The following is a 23,466-nucleotide window of genomic DNA, read 5'->3' on the forward strand; positions in this document are numbered from 1 at the left end:
TGTAAAATTGATTATTTCAAGCCACTAAATCAGTCCAAATGATGGCTAATCAATAGGCATACATTCCCTTAACATTCGGGGACCATTCAAGACCAACCGGCATCAAATGTCAATGTCAACCAAGCATAAACATAAAATGTTGATGTAACACTGTTCGTGGCTTCTTGTGCACTATGGAAAACTATCCTGGACTGAGGTCAATCAGTCCACAAATCAATGCTAATGATAAACCACCAATGCCGAGCATCAAGGGGGTGTTTCCAAGTGCCAAATGAAGTGTTCTCAAGCTATCAATGAGTGCCAAGGGAGGGCTAAAGTTTTTTTAAAAAAATTGCAAGTCTTCAAGCTATCCCAAAAAAGGCTAATATTGTTGGGTATCCTGTTGGTCCATGTGGAATTAATGGGGTGGAAGGGGGGCTCAAGTAGTGCCTAAAGAAGGCCTACACAAAGCCTTGTCAAGCCTAATCAGGCAGGAGCCAAGATATGAAATAGGAAAGCTCCAATGGTTGGAGCTATGACCGCCCCTTCCTGTTGTACCCCAAAAACTAAAATAAGCACTCAAAATAATGCTTCAATACCTCTAAAGGAATGCCCTAAGGGTGCCCAAATGGGCCGGGTAGGCGCTCGAGAAGTCGGGGAGTGATCAAAGCTGGAAGGAGTCAGATATGGTTGCCAAGAGTGAGAACCAATGGTGTAGATATTCGAATGAATGCTGAAGGAGTCATGGACCAAGCTCGAATGATCAAGCAACCATGCTCTAATACCATTTGAAAGGTGAGAAGGATCAAAGCTTGCACAGGAGAGCAAGAGCAAGAGAGAGAGAGAGACTCATGATGTGGGAACTCCAATAATCACAATGTGTGACTGGCCTTCCCTTTATTCATATGTTACTAAAAGAATAAAGAATAAAGTGATGATGGCACGTGTCCGCTGCCTACTGTAGTGTGCAAGTGCAAATATTGTCAGTAATATACAATCTCTTTCTGTTGGGGGTATATGTCAAGAAAGAGATTGTATATGTCAAGAAGAGGCTGTACATCCCAGCCATAGTCAAAAGTTGGACAAGAAGGTAATTTGGGAAGGAAAATGGCCCTCCATTTTCACGACATTCTAGCTATGACAAGATAATACAATTAGGAAAAGCCACCATTGGGAGAAGCTAAGAGATAATGTACTTAAGTATATCCATAAAATTTTAAGCTTCCAAAGAGTAAAAACAAAGCATGCCAAGATGCCAACCACTTGATCTTCCTAAAGGAAATTCATTAGCATGGAATTCGGAGTAGGGTTACCCACAAATCAAGGAGGATATAACTCTGTCATAGTGATTGTGGACATGTTAACTAAGATTGCCCATATTCTTACTATCAAGAGAAACTATAAGGATTCAAACATTGCAAAAGTTTTTGTTAAGGAGATCTTTAGGCTTCATTGCTTACCAAAAAGGATCATTAGTGATTGATATTTCCTATTTACTTTTCGATTTTGGAAGAACTTATTTGGGGCTATTGAAACTCAACAATGCTTCAATATGACTTACCACCCACAAACTAATTGGGCAAAACAAAACTAGCCAATCAAGTCATAGAAGACATATTAAGAGTATTTTACTATAGAAAATCTAAGTGATGTGCCTCTTATCATCAAAGCATCAAGGGAGCTTTTTATGAGAAGTACTTTCTCACTCCACTCAACTTCTTTGACCCCAATCTAAAGGTGGAAGCTTCCAAGAATATCTTAGAAGAAATGGAGAAGAAAGTTAAAGCAATAAGACGTGGTATTCTCACTGTTGCTGCGAAGTATCACCAAAAGACCTATACTGATTTTGAAAGACAAGCATTGATCTTCAAGGAAAGGAATGTAATATTTCTCACTTTTTTCCCAAAGAAGAGTTATCTATCCTTGGGTAAATTCAAAAAACTGAACCTGAGATATTGTGGATCTTACAAGATCGTCAAGTGCATATAGGGAACCAATGGTACAAGTCGCAAACTCCTAAAAACTTAAAAATCCACAAGGTTTTCCATGATGGTTTGCTAAAAACTTATGTACCCAATATTGAGCATGTTCTTTGAAGTTGTAATGCTAATCCAAGCAATCTTGAGCAAAAGAGAAAGATAGAAGAGAAGAAACATAGAGAGGAGAAGACAATAGGTCAAAGATAAAAAGGACCTTGTGAAATTGAAGAATTACATCAATCTATTTCCTCCTTATTGCAAACATGTTGATCAATTCTTCCTATTCCCCCTCTATTCATTGAAGCTTATTAAATTATGCTTCAATGAAAAATAATAACAAAAACTAGCATAGTAGATAGTCACTTAGTGGTTAAGCACAATTAAGTGATAACACTACTAAGATGGGTGGATTCCAATGAAGTTTTTTCTACAAGTGGGTAGTGGCTTCTCATTTGCAGCCTTCAGTATCAACAAAGCCATCATAGTCTATTGCCAAGTATGCTAAGGTCTATGCCTTGGTTGCCATCTTGGTCATGAGCCTTGGAGGGATGCTGAAATGCAATGTCCATGATCCTTGGAGGGATGCCTTGGTCGCCATCTTGGTCATGAGCCTTGGAGGGATGCTGAAATGCAATGTCCATGCCCTTGCCCCGCCAAGGACTATATAAACAAGGACAGAGGTTCCTGAAAGAGACAACTCTTACAAAGACTCCATCCTACAAAGTGTAAGAAAGGTGGTCAAGACATTAGAAAAGCACATAGGATGAGTTTTTCGCTTCATAAACTATGTATGGATAGAATTATTCAAAATTAATACTAGGAAACAAGGAAACAAACTAGAATCATGCTATGCCTTTAGGAAAGGATACGCAAATTGATCAAGGACTAGACTCTATACATCGCTTCATAAATTGCATTTGAAGGTGCTCCATTCCTCTCTCTCTTATATAATCATGCAAAAGGCCTACTAGAATCCTTCGAGCTCTTCCTCTCTTGTTCTCTCTGATGCAAAATATTTATTGTAATACACCAAGCTTCTTGCTCTCTTTCCCACATGATGTAGAAGCTTTGAACTTTTTTGAGTCTATTCCATTGTAACGTGTCCACTAGAATCATCCAGGACACGTCTTAGCAGTCCATCGGAAAGGATGTCTAGAAAACTCCGCCCGTCATTCCTACGGAATGTTATGGGTTTTGCAATCTAGGTCTTTCCGTGTCTGCCACGTAGCGGAAGTATCCTGGCCGTTCCCACTTAGGATCGACCGGAATTTGGGTTTTCCTGTTTGGTCATTAACTAGCAGCAACTAGCGTCAGCCCCGAGCGAACTACTTTACGCAGAAATGCCAGGTCCGAAGTGGATTCACGCTGCACTTGGTTCAAGGAGAATGGGAAACGAGAGGGATGCAAGGCTCAACCTCTCTGCCATAAGGCATAGTCCCATTCTGTTCCCCTAAAACAGCGTAAATCGGGTAGGATGTAACTCTAGGTCATCGTTCTCATTATTAGCTTTGATGATGATGATCATCCCGCTGTTCATCGAGTGATTTTGAGAAAAGTTCCCGGCTAACCGGGACCACCCATCCATAGGACGGACCCATGGTCCATCCTCCGCACTTTCCTCGGTTTGTTTTAGTTATGTAATTACCTAACACATTAATTTAACATATAACAAACAGCTTCCTTGATTAATCCCGTTAAGCACTGGTTCCTTCACGTAATCTTATCACGTGACATAGAAAAACAATATCAAACAACTTCTTTATTATCATATCATCATTTTATCTTTGGAATACAGAGGTTCCGCCTGTAGGCTTGTTCATAATCCGCCCGAAGGCTATCCAGTAATCCGCGAGGGATCACTATTCCAAGCTTCTGCCCGTAGACTAGTATGCGGGCCTCGAGATCCAATCCCGAGTCACGTCAGCCTCTTGTGCAGGACCCGGAAGGCGAGGGATTTACGGCCAGAGCCCCCCCTGGCACCCAAGCGTCCTCCTGCTCCAAGTAGAGCTCAACGGAAAGACCTCTCGCGGTGGGTTCGGTCCACGTTCCCGGCGCGGTCAACAACCCCCTTGGTTAGGGTCAGGCAGGCAGTCGGGGGTAACTGAGCTGCCACTCCCTTCAGGCCTTCAACCTGAAGCATTTATATATCTTTCATCCTTTAGTTCCTTGAAGAAACAATGCAAACAGTGCTTTCTAAACTGTTACAAGCACAATCAATTCCAGTGGTCGTTTAGTTGGTAAACTGTTAAGGAGTGAATCCTTCTCTCCGAATGCATCCAGCATTCAATCCGGAATCAGTTGCAGCTTGGCAAGATTCCTATTGTCTTTGGGTTAGGGTCATACCTTGTTAACCCATCTTAACCAATGCTTTAGGTTTTGTTAATAGTAAATCCTGGCGGCCATGTCGCTTTAATTTATTGATTAATCATTTGCGTTCAAGCAAATACCTGACTTCCCTTAACTTGGCAAATTTTCCCTAATGAGGACGAAGTAACAGGATGACTACCCATCCCCCTTGCAAGTTAAACTTGCACAAGAACCTGCCAACCTCATTCCAGGGAATGGCAAAACTTTCTTGTGATCAAACCACAAGGCTATGCGACGTTGCAACTTGTTGCACAAGTGTCGCCTCCATTCCAAGAGATCATTTCACCTATTGAATGGCGTTTTCTGGTCACGGAATTATCTTCAGACGAGACGCAGGGTTTAGGGTGTCTTTTTACCCAACCCATCCCTAATTTCACTAGATCGACAACGTTTAGTCCTAGGGTTCCAACTCAATTCGAGTTTCATCATTTTGAACGATTGGTTCTTAGGGTAGGAACCCTAGATTATTGTTTGCATGAGCACCCAATTGACTCAACATTTCGGGAATGTGGTTAGGGCCATTGGGCATGAAGGTTTCGACTTAGCGACAATTGGAAAACTTGGCCGAATCCTTAACGTGCTAATACCTAGTTAGTGTTTGGGGTATCTATCGTATTGACTGAACCATGCCATACGAATCCCTTGCGGCTAGGTGATTTGGGTAATTCACTATGCTTGTCTCGCGACAAGGATGAATCCTTCCCTAGAGATAATAAACTAGATCTAAAGAAGAAAAATAGTTTCGACTATCACCATACATGTAAACATGCGACTCACTTTATCTTTCATTGGTAAAGTAAAAATACATGATAAGCTGGATACCAACTTTCTTAGGACCTACTAGGACTTACTTCAAATAATCATGTCTACTACCTTGTTATCTACACTTTAGAATCTCATGCTTGTTTAAATCCTGCAAACTTTCCCAAATGCAACACTTGATGAATGAATTTTATGCACGATGAAAGTGCAACATGCAACCCTTTCATAACTACAAGGTAGTTAAATTAGGTTATTGTAGAGTTAGTGTTGGTATATTCTTTCTTGCAAGCACATGCCACATGCCAATCCATAGATTCATTTTTGATACACCACCATTACTTTTCGGATAACCTCCTACGGGTGTTAACAACTTTTCCCCATGAACCATTACAATAAAGATTTTTCCTAAATTGCGACATAAGCTTATTCTTTCCATGTTTAGTCAAAAATACACTTTATAACTTCAGCCTTATAATGACAGGCGGTAGGTGTTCTAGGCTCGTCACTTTGAAATGCATGATAAGGCAACGTAATACTAAGGTCGTAAGATGGATAGACAACTCACATTCATCATATTGAAAATGTTAATAACTCCATTTCATGTCATGAGATAATTCTAGTAATCGATCAATTAGACAAATTTTCCTCAATTGCCTTTTAATTCGGCTTGGTAAATTTGAACATGCATAGGTGCTTTCTATTCCGTGAGAGTTATCATACCTAATGCATTACTTTTGCATAGAATCAAAAATCATAAAAACCTGGGTCTGTGGGCTCGGGGAGATGTCCACTTGAATGCTAGGAGATGAACCTCCCGCAGGCGCGCCTTGCAACTTCTTGGGAGCCATTGTAGACGTGATTACGGACCCCGCAGATTCCCTCTAACCTTTACTCTTGCTCTTCGAGACGGTCAGGAGTCGATACCTTCTCCTCGCGTAAGAATAGGAGCTTAATGCACCCGGTTTTAAATCGGCGGTTTTAAATCGGGGAAGGGCACATAGGGACAAGGCCTATGGACCTTATCCCTTTAGAATCTTCTTAAAGAAGCTTCTAATAGGCTTTTGACTTTCTGGAAACCACGTGGAAGGGAGGGCGACCAATGATGGAAGGAGGGGATGTCGAAGGAAGGGGAGATGATTAGGATGATGGCCGGGAAGTATGGCGGCAGCACTTGGCGGCGTTTCTGGTGGCAGCAGCAGTCGGTGGATTTGGGAGTGGCGGTGGTCACGGCAGCCTCCTCCCTCCTTCGATTCTCCAGCACGCAGCCTTCCCTCTGCACGACTAGCATCCCCCTCCTCCCTCTGCACGACTAGCGGTTGTTTATATATGCTAGGGGGGAAGAAGGCCTCCACCACGTGGCCCCTTGCATGGGTTCCCCCCCTCCCATGCAGGCCACGACTCTTCCATATCCCATCCCCCCACACTCCCTTTTCTCCAGTCGTGCATCGGCTGGGGGAAAATGGGATTAAAAATAAAAATAAAAAAAATTTGCCTTGAATATTCAAATTGCCCCTCCCAAGAGGGTGTTTATGTGAGACTTGGGGTTTCGAACTTTCGGTTTTGATTTACCAATGCGGAGGACCCCATTTCACGCGTGCAGGTCACACATTGCACCGCCGATAATTTCAATACGAGAGATAACCTCTACACGAGGTTTACGTCGTGTGCGGGAAGTCAATATTCACGGGTGGGAATATTACATCCATAGCTCCAAAGAGAGGCAAAGATATTATAAAAGCTCCCTCTCAGTCTTTTCCCTCACTTTCTCTCTCTCCCCCCTCATGATCTATCTTTCTTGATTTCCATCAACACCCTGCCATCATGGTGAGTTCAGATTTCCAAAGATCATATCATCCTTTTCAAGGTTGATCAAAGCATAGGAGAAGCCTTGGTCCATCAAGTGATGACCTCACACAGCTTGCTCCCTAGACATGTGTGAGTTCTCGTCACCGTTGTGCATCACAGAGGTATGAAGGCCTATGATATAGATAACAACGAGATTGACTTCCAAGATAATGTGATTATGCAATGGTTGATTGATTTAATTGTAAAGTAGCTTCTCTCCTAAAGTAAATTATTATGCTATATCTCCCTCTCTTAGCTTTTTTTGTTCATTGCAAGAAAGAGAGACGATTTGATGAATCTTTGGAGGAGGCCTCTAACTTGCCCCTTGACCTACAACTAGACAATCTATAGTCAACAGTAGCACACAATCACAAAGGGGGAGTTTCTTTCCAAGGGGGAGAGGGGGAGTAATACAAAGATGATCATAAGAATGATGAGATATGTATCTTATGGGTATGTTCTTGTAACGATCGAACATGTAATGGAATATGGTGGTTCAAGATATTGGGATGCTCAACCGAGCACTCCTTAGCACTTTGTGGAGTGTGGAAAAACTCCCTTGTGAGTGGCATCCTATGCTCCCAAGGGAGGTAGATGTTTATTTTGTTTGATTACTCCAACACCTAAGAGGACAAAGGGCCGAGTGATAAGTACCCCATTATGTAGGATGGATCCTAGGGGAATTTTAGAGGAGCTTTGATCCAATAAATTACCTATTGACCATAGAGGGATTGCGATCACATATAGCCCAATCCTGTGGGATCGAAATGTCATATCCTAGGCTAGATGGCATCTTTCTATGAAAATATGATTTTGTACCACTCTATGAAGTGAAGGTTTTGATTACTATTATGAAATAAATTATTTGATTTTAAATTTTTTTGTTATGTGCTAAAGATTGACTTTAACGAGCTTGTTTAATAGAATAATATAAAATGAAGTTTCTTTTATACGTTTTCATTGTGTGGTAGTATGCTCTACTAATTAGAAAAATAAAGCAAACCTAATGGATGAAAGTGGGAGGCTATGATCTTGACAATCAAACACCTATGGTTGGGTGGACCCAATAAGTTTAGTAGTTTTCCAATCCTAAATAGAGCTAAATTTTAGATTGTGACTCCCATATGTCAATAGGATAGTTTTAGGATTCACACCATCTTAGGGGACGAAAGCTCATATTTTACCTTATAGGTAGGGGGGTTGAGATACATTCTCCTCCATCTCTCACTCTCTTTCAACCAAGTGCAATGTTAGCCTTGCTCCTCTGGACTGATTACAAAGTGATCTTTCTTGGTTGGGCACTAGATTGTTGTTAGGGTGACCTATCCATGCTTTCCATGCATAGTAGAAATAGGATTCCCATGCTCAACTAAGCTTGACATTTTATTGAGGAGATTGGCCGGCATCGTGCATAGACTTGAATCTCAGTCAACTACTAGAGGACTCCTTCAAGCCTAATGGAGGAGGTATCTCACATATTTCCTACAACCTGCCATTTGGGAAAAAGGTGACCTTAAGTTCAAACTATTCAAAGACTTTGATGGACTAGGTAACAAAACTAACATGGCCAAAAAGCTAGTATAATAATGTGATCTTCAACTCTATGTGTTAAAACTTACAAAAAACCCACTCATTGACCATTTATTTGAACTTCATTTGAAATTATGAGCCCAGCATAAAAACTATCATGTTAGGCTATTAGGTAAGGTCGAAACAAAAAGTCTCAATAGTGATACTTAAATGACATTTAATAGAGTTTTCCTAGGAATCAAATGACCAACATGAACACCCATGATCTCATAAAATTTGAGAATACCTGATACTAATTAGAATGGAATCTTGCTTTGTACCATTATGGAGGAAGAATTGTGTGTAACAGCCCAAATCTTCCACCACATTTTCACCTATAACAGGGCAACTTCTTCCACAATGCAAATTTCTAAGAGTCGTTCTTATGCTAAGAAGGATAATATCCACAGTGGTAAATTGCAACAAGGAAATTATGCATTGTCTTCACAACAAAATGAAGACAAAAATAAGTGTATGTTTGTTATGTAGCATATGATGAATGTTGTTATAGGAAAGGGGACACATAATGATGTACAATGTGTTGATTCATGTACATCCTATCATATGACCAGTCATACTAAATGGTTTGGAGAAATGCAAGATTTACAAAATTGACGTTATGTGTAGATAGGTGATGATTCATGCCACCCAATCTCACATATTGAAAAAGTTCATTTGTCCTTGCATGGTGATCCGAACAAAGAGTTTATCAGATGTATTACATATGCCATTCATCATAAAGAATATAATGTCTATTGGTCAAATGGTAGAGCAAGTGTTACAAGTTTGATTTAATGATGCAAAAAGGCTGCTTTGTGGAAAATTTTAATTATAAGTGCAGGTTGATTGCAAAATGAAGTAGAGTTGGCCAAATGACACATACTAGAATTCATACTATGAATGTTGTTATGTATGCTAAATGAAAAGGAGTGGTTGCAGACATTGAAATATAGCACAAACATATTGAATATGCAAATGTGTAAAAGCTAAAATTAATGTAGTAAAGTATTGGTTATAGGGTTTCTTGCTTCTAGAGTTGCAAAATTTCATAAAGGGTGTGAAGCATGTATGTTTGATAAGCAAGCAAGTCAACCTTTTTTGCATTATACAGATGTGAGAAGGAATATACTTGATGTTCTGCATACATATGTTTGGGGGCCTACGCAAAATATATCTCTTGGTGGTAGCAAATATTTTATCACATTTATTGATGGCTATTCAAGAAATCTATAGGTACATTCATGAAGGAAAAGAGTGATGTATTTGAACACTTCAAAACTTTCAAGGCTGTTGCTGAAACAGAAATAGGCTTGAAACTTAAGTGCTTGAGGTCAAATGAAGGGGGAGAATACCTTGCTAATGAGTTCAGTGACTTTTGGAGGTCTCATGGGATAAAGAGGCAATTTACTTGGCAAGTATATCCCAGAATAAAGTGGGGTTATAGAAACAAAAAAAAATGCATATTACAGAAGTTGCACAAGCATTGATGGCTGAAAAGAATATGCCAAAATATTTTTGGTTTGAAGCTATTTATACTATTGTCTTTTTATAAGAAAAACTACCATAACTGAGTTCATGGGATGATCCTCAAAGAACGCTTTATAGGCAAGAATCCTGATGTGTCACACTTGAAAGTCTTTGGCTGTGTTGCATATGTTCATGTGCTAGATGAGCTACAAAAGAAGCTTGATCTAAAGGCTAAAGAATATTTTTTTATTAGATACTCTTTAGAGTAGTAAGGATATCGTTGTTATAACCCTATCAAAGGTGAGTTTAGAGTGAGTAGGGATGTTATTTTTTATGAGATGAGCAATTGGTATACATCTAGTGGCAATGCAATGGATGATGATGATCGTCATGATAGTTATGTGCAGAAAGAAAAGCAAGAATCACATAGCCTTAATGGACCAGAAATATCATTTTGGAATACATCTATAGTTAGCTCTTGGCTTGGGAGACTAAGGAGTCGCCCCACATCTTGAAGTGCATCTACTAGTATTGCATGTAAAGACAAAGAAAAGAAGAAAGTGCCAGATGGTGATAAATACTAGTCATTTGGGGTTTGATAGAGATTCCAATGTTTTAGAAATTTTGGATGATGAGCTTGATATTCCTTCAGTCAAGACACTAGGTTTACAGAGAGCATGTGATAATGTAAAGGCTCCACTAAGTGATCCAATGGTATGCAACTCTAGTAGCAAGGTCAGATACCCTGTTAAAAGATTTGGTTTTGAGGGCTATGCAACTCACAATTATGCTTATATGGTAAAGGTGGTTAAGAATGTTGAGCCCACTTATTTTGAGGATGTTGTTGGTCATACTCATGGGAATGTAGCAATGGATGAGGAGATGATTACATTAGAGGCCAATTAGAATCTAGTACCATTAATTAAGGGAAAGAAAGTTATTGTCTATAAGTGGGTCTACAAAATTACACATAATGCACATGATTCTATGAGTAGTTATAAGGCTAGGCTGGTTGCAAAAGGCTATGCTCAAACATATGGCATAAATTTTGAAAAGAGATTCAGTCCAGTTGCTAGAATGTCAACTGTTAGATATGTGATTGCATTGGTGATAACCGAAAGTTGAAGTTTGTAGCAAATGGATGTAAAGAATGCTTTCTTACATGGTGAATTGCAAAAAGAGGTGTATATGGAGTAGCCATTGTTTTATGAGGATTTAGAGTATCCCACATATGTATGCAAGTTAAAGAAGAAACTCTATGGTGGGGGGCTGAAGCAAGCACCTCAAGCATGGTCTGACAAGATCGGAGAGTGCCTTATGAACATTGGCTTTTATGATTCTTAGGTTGATCACTCACTGTATGTGAGAAAGAGGGATGCAAGTTTGATTATCTTAGTCATCTATGTGGATGACTTGATCATTACAGGTGACAATGATAGTGGGATCACAAAAGTCAAGAACCATTTGAAGAAGAAGTTTGAGATAAAGGATTTGGGCAAGCTAACGTAGTTTCTTGGTATTGAGGTTATCAAATGTGATGATGGTATATGGCTATCCCAAGGGCAGTATGACTTGGATTTGGGTAAGCTAAGATACTTTCTTGGTATTGAGGTTATCAAATGTGATGATGGTATATGGCTATCCCAAAGGTAGTATGGCTTGGATATATTGTCTAAGTATGGTATGACAGCATGTAAGCCCCTTTCAATGCCATTGGAGCAAAATGTGAAGAATTAGTTAGATGTATATTGAGGTATGTGAAGCTATAACATATTCGACTTGATTACGTGACGAGTAACATTTAAGTAGTCTCCCGAGTTTACTTATCAGATTGGCAAACCAAAGCAGAGTCAAACCATTGGGCATCCTCTGACATTTTTACACAAAGGCATTGGGTGTAGAGAAGCCTAAAAAATTTAGAAGCTTACTTAGGGTTGCAAAGATACAGTTGATCTTGAGGAGTGTTGAGATAGCAAGCTCAATACATACAGACATTGATGATGGACTGCCTAGTTAGATGGGTTTGCATATCTACACTTAACATGTTGATTGTCATTATGATTCTCGCATGGCCACTAACTTATCACTTATTATATTAAGTCAATTGCACCTACCTACAACTGGCATAGTTATAGCACTACTTGATTAGTATAGTTAGTTATGTATTGTTTGACTTAGTAAGCCATTTTTCTTTAGGTTGTATCTTATCTATAATTTGTGTACAATGTATTGTGTAAAAAAGAAAAAGAAGAAACTAGCAAGAAAACATTTTTTGTCTCTATTTCTCCTCTTGTGTTCTTGAGTGATCTTCCTCTTTATATATGGTGTGTGTTTAGTGTAGCAGCTCAAGCAAGTCTCCCCACCACATGATTCATGACAAATCCATATCTCAAACCAACAATACAAGTCCTATACATTGAAAGAAAACTCGCACTTTTTGTTGAATGCTAAAATGACTAGGTTTTTTGGTTGTTTTTTATGGATTTTGAATTATGTTTGATTGTTTTGGAAGTATTTGAGAGTGTTTTGGATGAGGTTGATTATGTTTTGGAAGCTCATGATGATTTCCAGTAGAGTTGTGAGGCTCTATGATGTTCTAATAGGTTCTGTTGAGGTTCTGATAGCTTTTGTTTTGTTCTATTTTTCTTTTGTATGAAGCATGGAGTAATGATGGATGAAAGTTGAGAATGTTTGAGAGTTCATTGAATCATTTTTTATAGTTTGGAATGGTTTTAGTATGAATTATGTGGTTCTGATGCTTTCTATTGACTTTTTGTAACCCTTTGTTGAGCTTCTGTGTTATGTTCTATATGCTTCTAAAAGTGTTCTGTGGAATGTATGGGTGCCTTTATGGAAGGTTTCTAGCCTTGGAAAGAGGTGAATGCAAGTTCAAAAGAGCTCAAGGAAGTAGAAGAAGCAGCTACTTAAGACTCAAGAGAAGAGTGGAGTGAAGTGACAGTGATGAGCTATGAAGAGTCACTGTAGTGGCTATGGTGACCTTTCATACACACCTTTTGGAAGGGACATCCATGACCAAAGAAGGATTATTATAGTGATTATTGAGTATTGTAGTAAAGATATGATGCACTATTGATTGGGAGAGAAAGAGAGAGAAAAAGATAGCCAATTCTATGCCATGCAATGCATATTTCTAAGAGAGATTATGAGAAAAAACTATGAAGAAAATGAAGATGAATACTATGTGATTTTATTTCCATTAAAAGTGGTATTTTTCTTGTGCTCTCTTTGTTGGTTGATGAATTCTATGAAGAATATGAAGAGAATGGTGAATTTTATTTAAAAATAAAGCCATGGGAGATTTTTTCTATGAAGCTACGTGAAGATTTCTTGCTCGTGGTGTTCTTTTCCTCATTGTGGTTCTCTAAATAATGAAACAAAAGCTTGTTCCTGTTACAAGTTATATTTTCTTGCAGTAGAAACCCCTTTTCCTTGGTGTCTCTCTTAGGGCTTCATGTTTTTTGTGCACAACCGAGGAAAACTCCCATCAACAAGTACCAAAAGAGGGTGAAAATGAAGGAAATGGTCACTTTCCAAAGCCACTTTCCACAAGAAGTTCATCTCACACTGGAAAAAACATATTACCATCATGATGCAAGCTCTATGTGGTGGACTATTTTCTCTTTCTGTTGAAGCAACAAAGACGTGCATCGTGGTGGCAAATTGTTTGGGAACAAACTAAAGTACAGAAACAAAGAGAATGACCATCCATGGAAGATCTAACATTCATTGAAAAGTTTCGAGACATCATCAAGTGGGAGATCGTGAAGAAGCTTCAGGAGTCATAGTCAGTGGAGATTCACGAAAACAAGAAAGAAAAGAGTTGGAATTTGTTCATGGATGCTCAACAACAGGATATGTGGGACGCATGGTGCACTGACAATCTCCTCTTTGTCCAATTAGCAACCCTTTGAAAGTTGGTAGAAAAAGTATTCTTCACAACATACACTATTCAAACCATTAGAATCTAGCATTACTATGATAATGGCACAACAACGATCCTCAGAATAATGAGTTTTTATACCTTCAAAATGGAATACCTCCCTCTCTGCAGTGGTTTGAAAGCTTAATTTAGAGATGTAGAAAAGAAGGAAGTAGAAGAGATGTTGGTCAGAGAGTCCTCCAGAGAACTGAAGCCCCTCTGATTCTATTATGTTGAGTACAAACCAACTGGTTGGAGCCAACCCCCTAATGAATGATGCAATTAAGAGGCAAGCACTAAAACGAGTCCAGAGGTACGTGAGAAGAGAGAAGGCAAAAATCAAGGCCAAGAACAAGTTTGCAGTAGAAGCATCCATTGATACCCTAAAAGGACTCTTTTCAAAAGTCGCCATGGCGACTCAAGGTCCCCTTTCTAGTCAAATATATCCTGGGAATATTGATGATAGGCTAGTGAATGTAGTCCCATTGCCTATTTTTAATGGAGAGTACAATGAAGATCTTGATCTTCATGTAGTAGAGTTTATGGTAGCATGTGTGGCTAACAATTTCAAAACCCCTTAGCATTCATTAGCAATATTCCTCACCAATTTAAAAGGTGCAGCATTTCAATGGTATGAGAGACAAGCAACAGGAACTTTTGGCACATGGGATGACTTGAAGTTGGCATTCCTCACTAAATTTAGGCATGAAGGTTCTGAAGAGCGGATGCGAGAGGAGTTTGTGAACCTAAGCTAGTCCTCTAAAGAAAGAGTAGAAGCTTATGTCTCGTGAATGGAATCCATACTGAAGAGATGGACCAACTATAATTTGGATGAAGACATCCAAAAGGGAGTTTTCCTCAGAGGCCTACAACCAAATGTTTGCAAGTTTGTGGAATTGAGAAGACCAGTCAATCTACAAGCTGCAATAGAAGGTGCAAGATTGTATGTCGAAGTTGAAGCAAGGTTGTTAATGACCTTAGGAAGAGGTGTCTTACCTCCTCCCATTCTAGGAATGGTATACTCACCAAATGTAGTCCTAAGGACAGTTCCCTACCCCTATCCCCAAATGCAAATAGTGCCGCAACACAGTGTACCTAATCCACAGTGGCCACCACAGACAACAGTGCCTCAAATGATGTTTCGTCAACCACAACAACCATGGCCTTAAACAATTTCTCCAATGGCAACTCAACAACAATGGAACCCTACCAACTAGAATCAACAACCCCAAGTCTCAACACGAGCTCTAAATCAGAACCAGAACAGAGGACCCTCTAGGGATCAACCCAACCAATGTATACAGTGATTACAGAAACTTCTCAAAACCCTACTACAAGTACTCCAGGAGGTGAAAATTTGAAGGATTACTTATCCAACTCAGTTGCAAGTATTAAGAAAGATCTTATGGATGTGATTAGAGAACAGCTATAGACGCCGAAGGTGAATACTGCTAATATATCTACTCCTGCATGGGAGGTGGGAGAGATGTGATGTTTTCTAATACATGGTGCGGAAAGTACCCTCAAGCAGGATATTTAGCCACTGAATGTAACCGAAAACCAACCATTCTTGGAGCCTTTTGTTCATACAATTTGAGAAAGAACCATACGAATGATATTTTCTCTCTAAAAGAGATGCCCGAATGAAGAAAGAAAGATGAAGACGCAAGATTCAACTTGCTAGAATAAAAAATGGCAACACATGACATTGGACCAAATCCTAGGGAGTTTGGTCCTAATTTCGGTCCAATGAGGTTTCCCTCTCAAAGTTACAAAAGACGACAGTCTCGTGGTGGCCATAGATTGGAGGTGGAGTGTTACAGATGTGGAGAAAAGAGTCATATCTCACCAAACTATCCAAACCCTAGAAGGTATGTGGATTACAAGCCCCTATACAGTTGATGCAAAGAAGAAGGCCACACTACAAAAGATTTTCCAAGTCAAGCTCCTATGAAAGCTACTTCTGATATCCAACAAAAGATCCAAGAACCTGCTTTCAATTTGGTGGATTTGGAGGTTGTTGCAATAACAAAAGCAAAGGAAGGAGAACCCATAGTTCCAAAAGAGAATGTTTCCTCTGCCAAGTCCGTGAAGTTCAACCTTCCTAGGGAGAAACAAAACAGTGCAATACAGAACAATGTAGTACAGAGCACTATAGAGCCATAGAGACAGTTGCAGAGGCAGGACCAAAGGCGAGGAGATAGAGGATGCTAAAGTGCCTCCTCATGGAGAAGAAGCGCAAATGTTGCCGCTTCTAGAAGAAAAGGGGAAGATAAAAGTGCGTATGACCCCATTCCCCAGCCGATTGGAAAAGCCTGTGGATCCTATCAAAGAGTATGATTTGTTAAAAGACACTTTTAAACCAAACTTAACATTCCGACAGATGTTGTCTCCTAGTTGTTGAAAGAAATTTAAAAGCATACTAACAAGAAGAAGAGGCCTAAGAATTGCTCCCTCCATGGCAACCAAGTCCAACTGAACCTTAGAACCCGTGAAGGAAGTAGATGTGGCTAATGCCTTCTTGGATCTGGAAACTCTAGAGATTGGCATATGGATTGAAGGATGTTTTATTATAGATGCATTGATTGATGGAGGCTCATCGGTAAATATAATGATGAATGTGACAATGAAAGATCTGGGCTTGCAAGGAATGCAACCTACATAGTGGCTTATGAGATTGGCAAATCAAAGTAGAATCAAACCATTGGTGGGCATTCTCCCATACATAAGACAACCCTCATAGGAAGAGGCTATTGGCTGACATATCTGGTGGTCAAACCAAATTCCTATGGGACTTCATACCCTCTGCTATTGGGAAGACCTTGGATTTTTAAAGCAAGAGCAAGGATGGCGGACTGGTTTAAAGGAACCCTAACCCTAGGAAGAGGACCCAACAAAGTATTATTGAAGTTTTATGGATCACAAAAAGACAATGGATCTATGTCCATCAAAGTTATAACCAACTCCTCCAATGAAGTAACAGATGGTACATTAGGAGATGAAGAGGCCGTCAAACATATCTTTCCCAAGAAAACAGAGGCACATTCCCGAACAGTGGGCACTGAAAGCCAACTATTGAAGGAAGTAGAGTATTTTTCTATGGGTGAATACCTCCTACCTGAACCCGAATTGACTTCTAAAATCACCTTTGACAGTGAGATAGAAGCATGGATATATTGTTCTCCCTATTACATGGCAATTGCAGAGACAGAAGCAAAAGCAGAAGCATATGACATAACAGAGAGCTTGTTCTTCTCTTACAGAGCCCCCGAGAGACAAAAATAGAATCTGAAGAGGACAAAGGTGATAATGCAGAAGAAGATTATGAAAGCAAGCTAGAAGGATCTATCCTACTCATAGAAGGCAAAGATAAGGAAGAAGTTCTTGAAGCTTCAGTAGCAAAAGATTCCTTTCTATTTGATAGAATGATTATGGTACCCTTTGGACTGATCAACGAATCATGTCATGAGCAAAGCCTTTATAAGAAACGGATTAAGAAGAATAGGGCTTCATTCATTAGTGGCTCTTGTGTTCCAAAGTTACTGTTTCTTAAAGAATATGATGACGATGCACCTTGCCAATAACCCCTAGTTCAGCAGCTTAAACAAAACATAAAAGGTTCGTCTTATGTGACATTCTTAGGTGTATCCTCAGAAGACGAATCCTTAAGCCAAGAAGTAACTCATCCCCAACCTAAACTTGAAACCTCAATGATACCCTTTAGGCTTCCCAAAGAGTGAGCTAAGCCTCCATTAAAAGAGGACACTAGTTCCAATGCATCATCAGAAGAGGAGACCCTCCCTTGAAGGAGTCAGATCTCTACCTAGAAGCAGTCCATGGGACATTTATTTGTGAAGTGGAAGGTGAAAAGTAATTAACGCTTATGGATGCTGAAGGTGCCGAACGTCACATGAAGGTGGGTCTAAATCTTCCAGAAGCAGAACTACTGGTCTTGGGAGACCTACTAAATATAACATGAAGGTGGAAGGTGAAAAGTAATTAACACTTATGGATGCTGAAGGTGCCAAATGTCACATGAAGGTGGATCTAAATCTTCTAGAAGAAGAACCACTGGTCTTGGGAGACCTACTAAATGTAACGTGCCCGCTGTCCAAGCACGTTTTAGCAGTCCTTTGAGAAATGATTCTAAGTGTCGTTGCCCAACACTCCCGTGGAATGTTTCGGGGTTTGTCACCTAGGGTTTTCTGAGTCCACCTCACAATGGAAGTCCACGGTGAACCCACTAGGATCGACCTGAAATCTAGGTTCCTAGGGCCAAGGTCTCCTAACAGCATTCTAGCGTCGAGTTTTGGACATCCTAATTTATGCAGAGATACCCAATCCAAAGCAGATCCATACCGCACTTAGTTCAAAGAGAATGGGAAACGAGAGGGATGTGCCGTTCAACCTCTCTGCTCGTAAGGCATAGTCCCATTTTGGTCCCTAAAACAGCATGAATTGGGTTCTAGCTTAACAATACCTAAAGTCAAACGGTGATAAATCCTTGTGAGAAGCCTCCCAATTCTCTAGGACCACCCTGCCATAGGACAAACCCGTTGGGGGATTATGTCCACCCGCTTCCCTTGATAGCTTTAGTTTTCTAATTAGGTCCTACCACATTTATGTGTGACATTTAGAAATCCGCTTCATTAATTAAGCCTTTTATGGAACAAGGTTTGTTCGTGTAATTTACAGCACAGACATGAAAACAAAACAAGCAGTCCTTTTGACAAACAAGTTCCTTAGGTTATCTTCAAGTTAATCTTTGTCTCCTGCCCATACAGGATAATTATGTATCCCTTCTGTCCAACAAAAGTACCTGGTCCAAATCACATGGAACCAAAATTTCCATACTGTATCTAGAATAGGATCTTCCAATGCCCTAGACGTTGGATTCACGGGGATCTCCAACTCCATTTTGGACAGGCAAGGGTTGTCGAGAGCTCCACCTGACCCACAAGCGGTCTAGGAGTGAGATGCCATTTTTGTGGTTGGCCTTTTCACCACTTGACCTTTAGCTCGTGAATCGAGCAATGCCCTCTCGAGGTAATTCGCGGTGCGACCTTGGAGATGATCCACCCGTGCAAAATATCCTTCCTTAATTAATCCAATTAAGAATCAAACATAATCAAGGCAATCAGCCTAATATTATCTTCTTTATTTCCCATGGCTACTTGTCATTATTGACCCTTTCCATGCTTTTACCATCAAATGCAATCACTTTGAATATTTACCCAAATAAAAAATGCAACAATCAATTGATTGAAAAAAAACATTAAGGGTATTGTCCAATCAATCAAAAAAACTAATTGTATCTTTACAAAAAAATACAATAATAGACACGATAATAATTCCATTGCATATTCGCTCTCCCCCTTAGGATCAAAGAGCGATTCTATGCAAAATTTTCTTAATACTTGTATGCACAATTCCTAGTGTTATTCTTTTTATGATTATGCTATTCATAACCCCTGACCGATTCCTCTATCAATGAATAAGCCATACGTAACTAAGTGCAATTAACTTTCCTTAATACATGCACTTTGCAAACTCCATCTTTCAAATATGTGAGAAGAGGCCTATCCCTTCCCATGACCTACTCTCATACATCATAGTATGGAGCCTAATGTATCTCATGCGAGAATCAAAGCAAGCATCTATCAATCTAGAAATACATTACTTACGACCAAAACCGCAGTTGGATTGACAGTGATGCCTTTGCCCAAAGTTTCGTGGCTGGTTGTAGGATTGCCATCCGCACATGACATTCTTCGCTTGGAGGCCATTGTCCGCAAGTAGACTCAAGAGATTAAGAAGGCAGAATAGATTCAAGATGGAAGAGCGTAAGAGAATATGGTTAAGTCGAGGATCGAGATAGAGGGAATTGTGTAGCCTCTCGGGATTATCTTCTCTCTCTCTCTCTCTCTCTCTCTCTCTCTCTCTCTCTCTCTCTCTCTCTCTCTCTCTCTCTCTCAAGCTCTCTCTCACAATCTCTTGGAGGAATATCCTTCTCTCTACCTCACTCTCGTAGGCTCTCAGGGTCTCCTTATGCTTCCTTGTGCCTCCCCATGCCTCATATTTATAATGAATTAGAGAGGAGGGGATGTGACTAAGAACAAGAGTTCTCGATGAAGGGACTCTTGGAAAACTTAGTCATCTGATGCTTAACTCATAAATCTGATGGTTCCATTGGCTCCAAAAGGAGTCCAAAAGGAGGGTAAAACCCCAAGACACTTGATTAGAAAGCTTTCAGATCACTCATTCTTTCTTTCCCTATTCGAACTAGTGTCTACTACTTGTAGACTGCGATTAAAGCGCGTATGATTTCACCAATAACTTTCTTTATTTTTTCTTTTTATAAAATCTTCAAAACTTAACTAAAAATCACTTGTCTTTTCTTTTAAATGGCATCCAACTCTATCTTTTTAGGATAGTATCTAAAATATGCTAGTTTTGCCCAAACTCTAATATTTTTGGACCATCCAAACTATACATATTAATAGTAGTGATTGATATGGCTCATAAGTCTTGTTCACGTTCTAACTTCCATGAAGGGTGGCTACGATCCTTGTCAATCCGGGAAAAATATCAGATTTATGACTCGTTTTTTTAAACATATATTTTTAATTAAATAAAAATTATTAGCTATTAACGTTAGTTAGTTTTAGTAATCTTACTAACTTATTAATTGACTAACTAACTTTTGAACTGACCAACTAACTTTTATTAGGTGGAAATATTACACTAAAGGAGAACTTAGATGTGTTTGTATGGTTGTACAAAGATTTAAAGGGAATTGATCCCACAGTATGCCAATACCACATCAATCTAGAGCTTGATGCCAAATCTATGTGGCAAAGACAGAGGCATATAAATCCAAATTATTCTGTACTAGTGAAGGTCAAATTATTAAAGCTCCTTGAAGCTAAATTCATTTATCCAATGGCTAACATTAAATGGGCTTCGCCCATTGTGGTAGTACCCAAGAAGAACGGGAAACTTCAAATATGTGTGGACTTTCGAAAGCTAAATTCCAAGACGAAGAACGATCATTTTCCTATCCCTTTCACAGACCAAGTGTTGGACATAGTGGCAAGTGATGAGCTCTACTCTCTTGGATGGATTCAACGGATACAATCAAGTCCAAATTGCAAAGGAGGATCAATCCAAAACAACCTTCACAACATAATGGGGAACCTATGCTTACAGAGTGATGCCTTTTGGGCTCTATAAATCCCCTGCTACTTTCCAACTAGTAATGATGGCTGCCTTCTAGAACTATCTACATGATTTCATTGAGGTGTATCTCAATGACTTCTATGTCTATATCCTAATCCGTGAACATTGGGGACACCTAGAGAAATTCTTTGACAGATGTCGAGAGTATGGGATTTCTCTCAACCCTAACAAATGTGTCTTTGGCGTCTCATCCAGAGTTCATCTAGGTCATATTGTCTTTGCACAAGGGATAGCAACAAATCCTACTAAGATTGAGAAGATTGCTACCTTGACAGCCCCAACCAACCTAAAACAATTAAGGGGATTTCTTGGCCATGTGGGATATTATAAAACATTCATTGCGCACTTTGCAACAAAGACAGCCCCTTTGCATAAACTCCTAAGAAAGGATGCCGAGTTTACATGGACCACTAATTGTGATGAGGCATTCAACACGCTGAAGCAGTGTTTGATTAAAGCACCCATCCTACAGCCTCCTACACTACAAGAGAAAGGCCCTATAGACGCACACTGTACACGTGAAAAAGCGAGTGATTTTATAAGCGCGTGTATTAGCATGTCTATTTACACTAGTATACAGAACGTGTCTATATATCCACGTTTATAAACACGCCTATAGATGCGAAAATAAATGCACATATTTTTCATTTCTCATAAAGTCCCTAAATATGACCAAACCTCTTAAAGCTAGTATTTGTTTAAATACATTACCAACTTTACTTCTTTTTGAGTATTACAAATATACATCCAATCATTCAAAGCTAATTATATATATGTGATTTCATGCCCTATATACATCCAATCATGCCCTATACAAATGTGATTGGATAGGGCATGATTGGATGTATATACAACATAATTATACCTGGATCATAAGGACATGATATACATGTATAGGGCATACATGTATAGGACATGATATACATTACCAACTTTACTTCTTTCTGAGTATTACAAATATACATCCAATCATTCAAAGCTAATTATATATATGTGATTTCATGCCCTGTATACATCCAATCATGCCCTATACAAATGTGATTGGATAGGGTATGATTGGATGTATATACGACATAGTGGCACTGACGCAGGAGCTCACGGCAACTTCAAGGCTTCAGGCAAAACATCCTCCTCCCTTCACGACTACCACACGGCCCTCCTTCAGCTACGACTGGTGCAACATGTCATTGCTTCAGCTCCTCCTTCCTCACGATTTGTGGCGATTGTAGCTTTCTCCTTAATCCCCAGCATCATCCCTTCTCACACAACTCCTGGCTTCAACAGAACGAAGGCTGTCCGTCTCTCTCTCCCTCTAATCCTTCCCTTCCTCCCACGGGGTTTATATGGGAGGGGGAGAGGTACCTCCCCTCCCCCACGCGGCTCGTGCATGGGCTTATCCCCTCTATGACCCCCAGCAAGGATGCTTAGTCATCCTTGCTATTCCCCTCCCCTCCAGCACGACAGTCGCTGGAGGGAAAAAAAAAGGAAAATAATAATTTTAAAAAAATTCCCTTAATCCAAAGGTTATCCTTTTGGCTTTCTAGGAGGAGGTTCCCACGTACATTCTTTTAACTCGTTTACGCAAGCGGAGATCAAGATACGTAGTATGTAATTCGAAAATCACACCATCGGCGTATTTTTGGATGTTGGAATTCCCTTGCATGACTATCATGTGGGTTTAGAAATATTCTCATAATGGAAATATTACACATCGGTATATACTTCTCTACAAATTAATCACTATTAGCATCGCAACAAGTAGTTGCGTTTTTTTATGCATATATTGACATGGATAGCAATGTGTGTAGTAAATTAGTGATGCTAACCTTCTAGCATCATGTACTAAATAATGTTCCATAAAGCAATTATATATTGAATACCTGCAAATATATAATGCCTGCAAATAAGAAAGATAGTTGATTTGTTGGACCACTATGCACATACAATCTATCCATGAGTGTAGTGAGACCATGTCTCTCTATACATCGAGTCTCCAAATCTATAGGATCACGGTTTGTGATGGAGTGCTAAAAAGAAAACAAAGTCTTGATTGCCTTGCATGCATCTAATCATCTATGTGGCATGTATGCATGTATAGGGCATGATTGGATGTATATTTGTATGCATGTATAGGGCATGATTGGATGTATATACAACATAATTACACCTGGACCATAAGGACAAATGTGATTTCATTTGGTATATATGTCATATTCCCTAAATGCATGCATTGATTCTTACAACATGGAGGAAAACATTTTGATATTGAAAGACTAGGAAAGTCATGTCATGGTGATCCAAAAACAACCAAAAGCTAGC

Source organism: Lygodium microphyllum, chromosome 16 (genome assembly GCF_053477565.2).
Source record: "Lygodium microphyllum isolate KBCC chromosome 16, Lygodium_microphyllum_v1.1.10, whole genome shotgun sequence".
Classification (NCBI taxonomy): domain Eukaryota; kingdom Viridiplantae; phylum Streptophyta; class Polypodiopsida; order Schizaeales; family Lygodiaceae; genus Lygodium; species Lygodium microphyllum.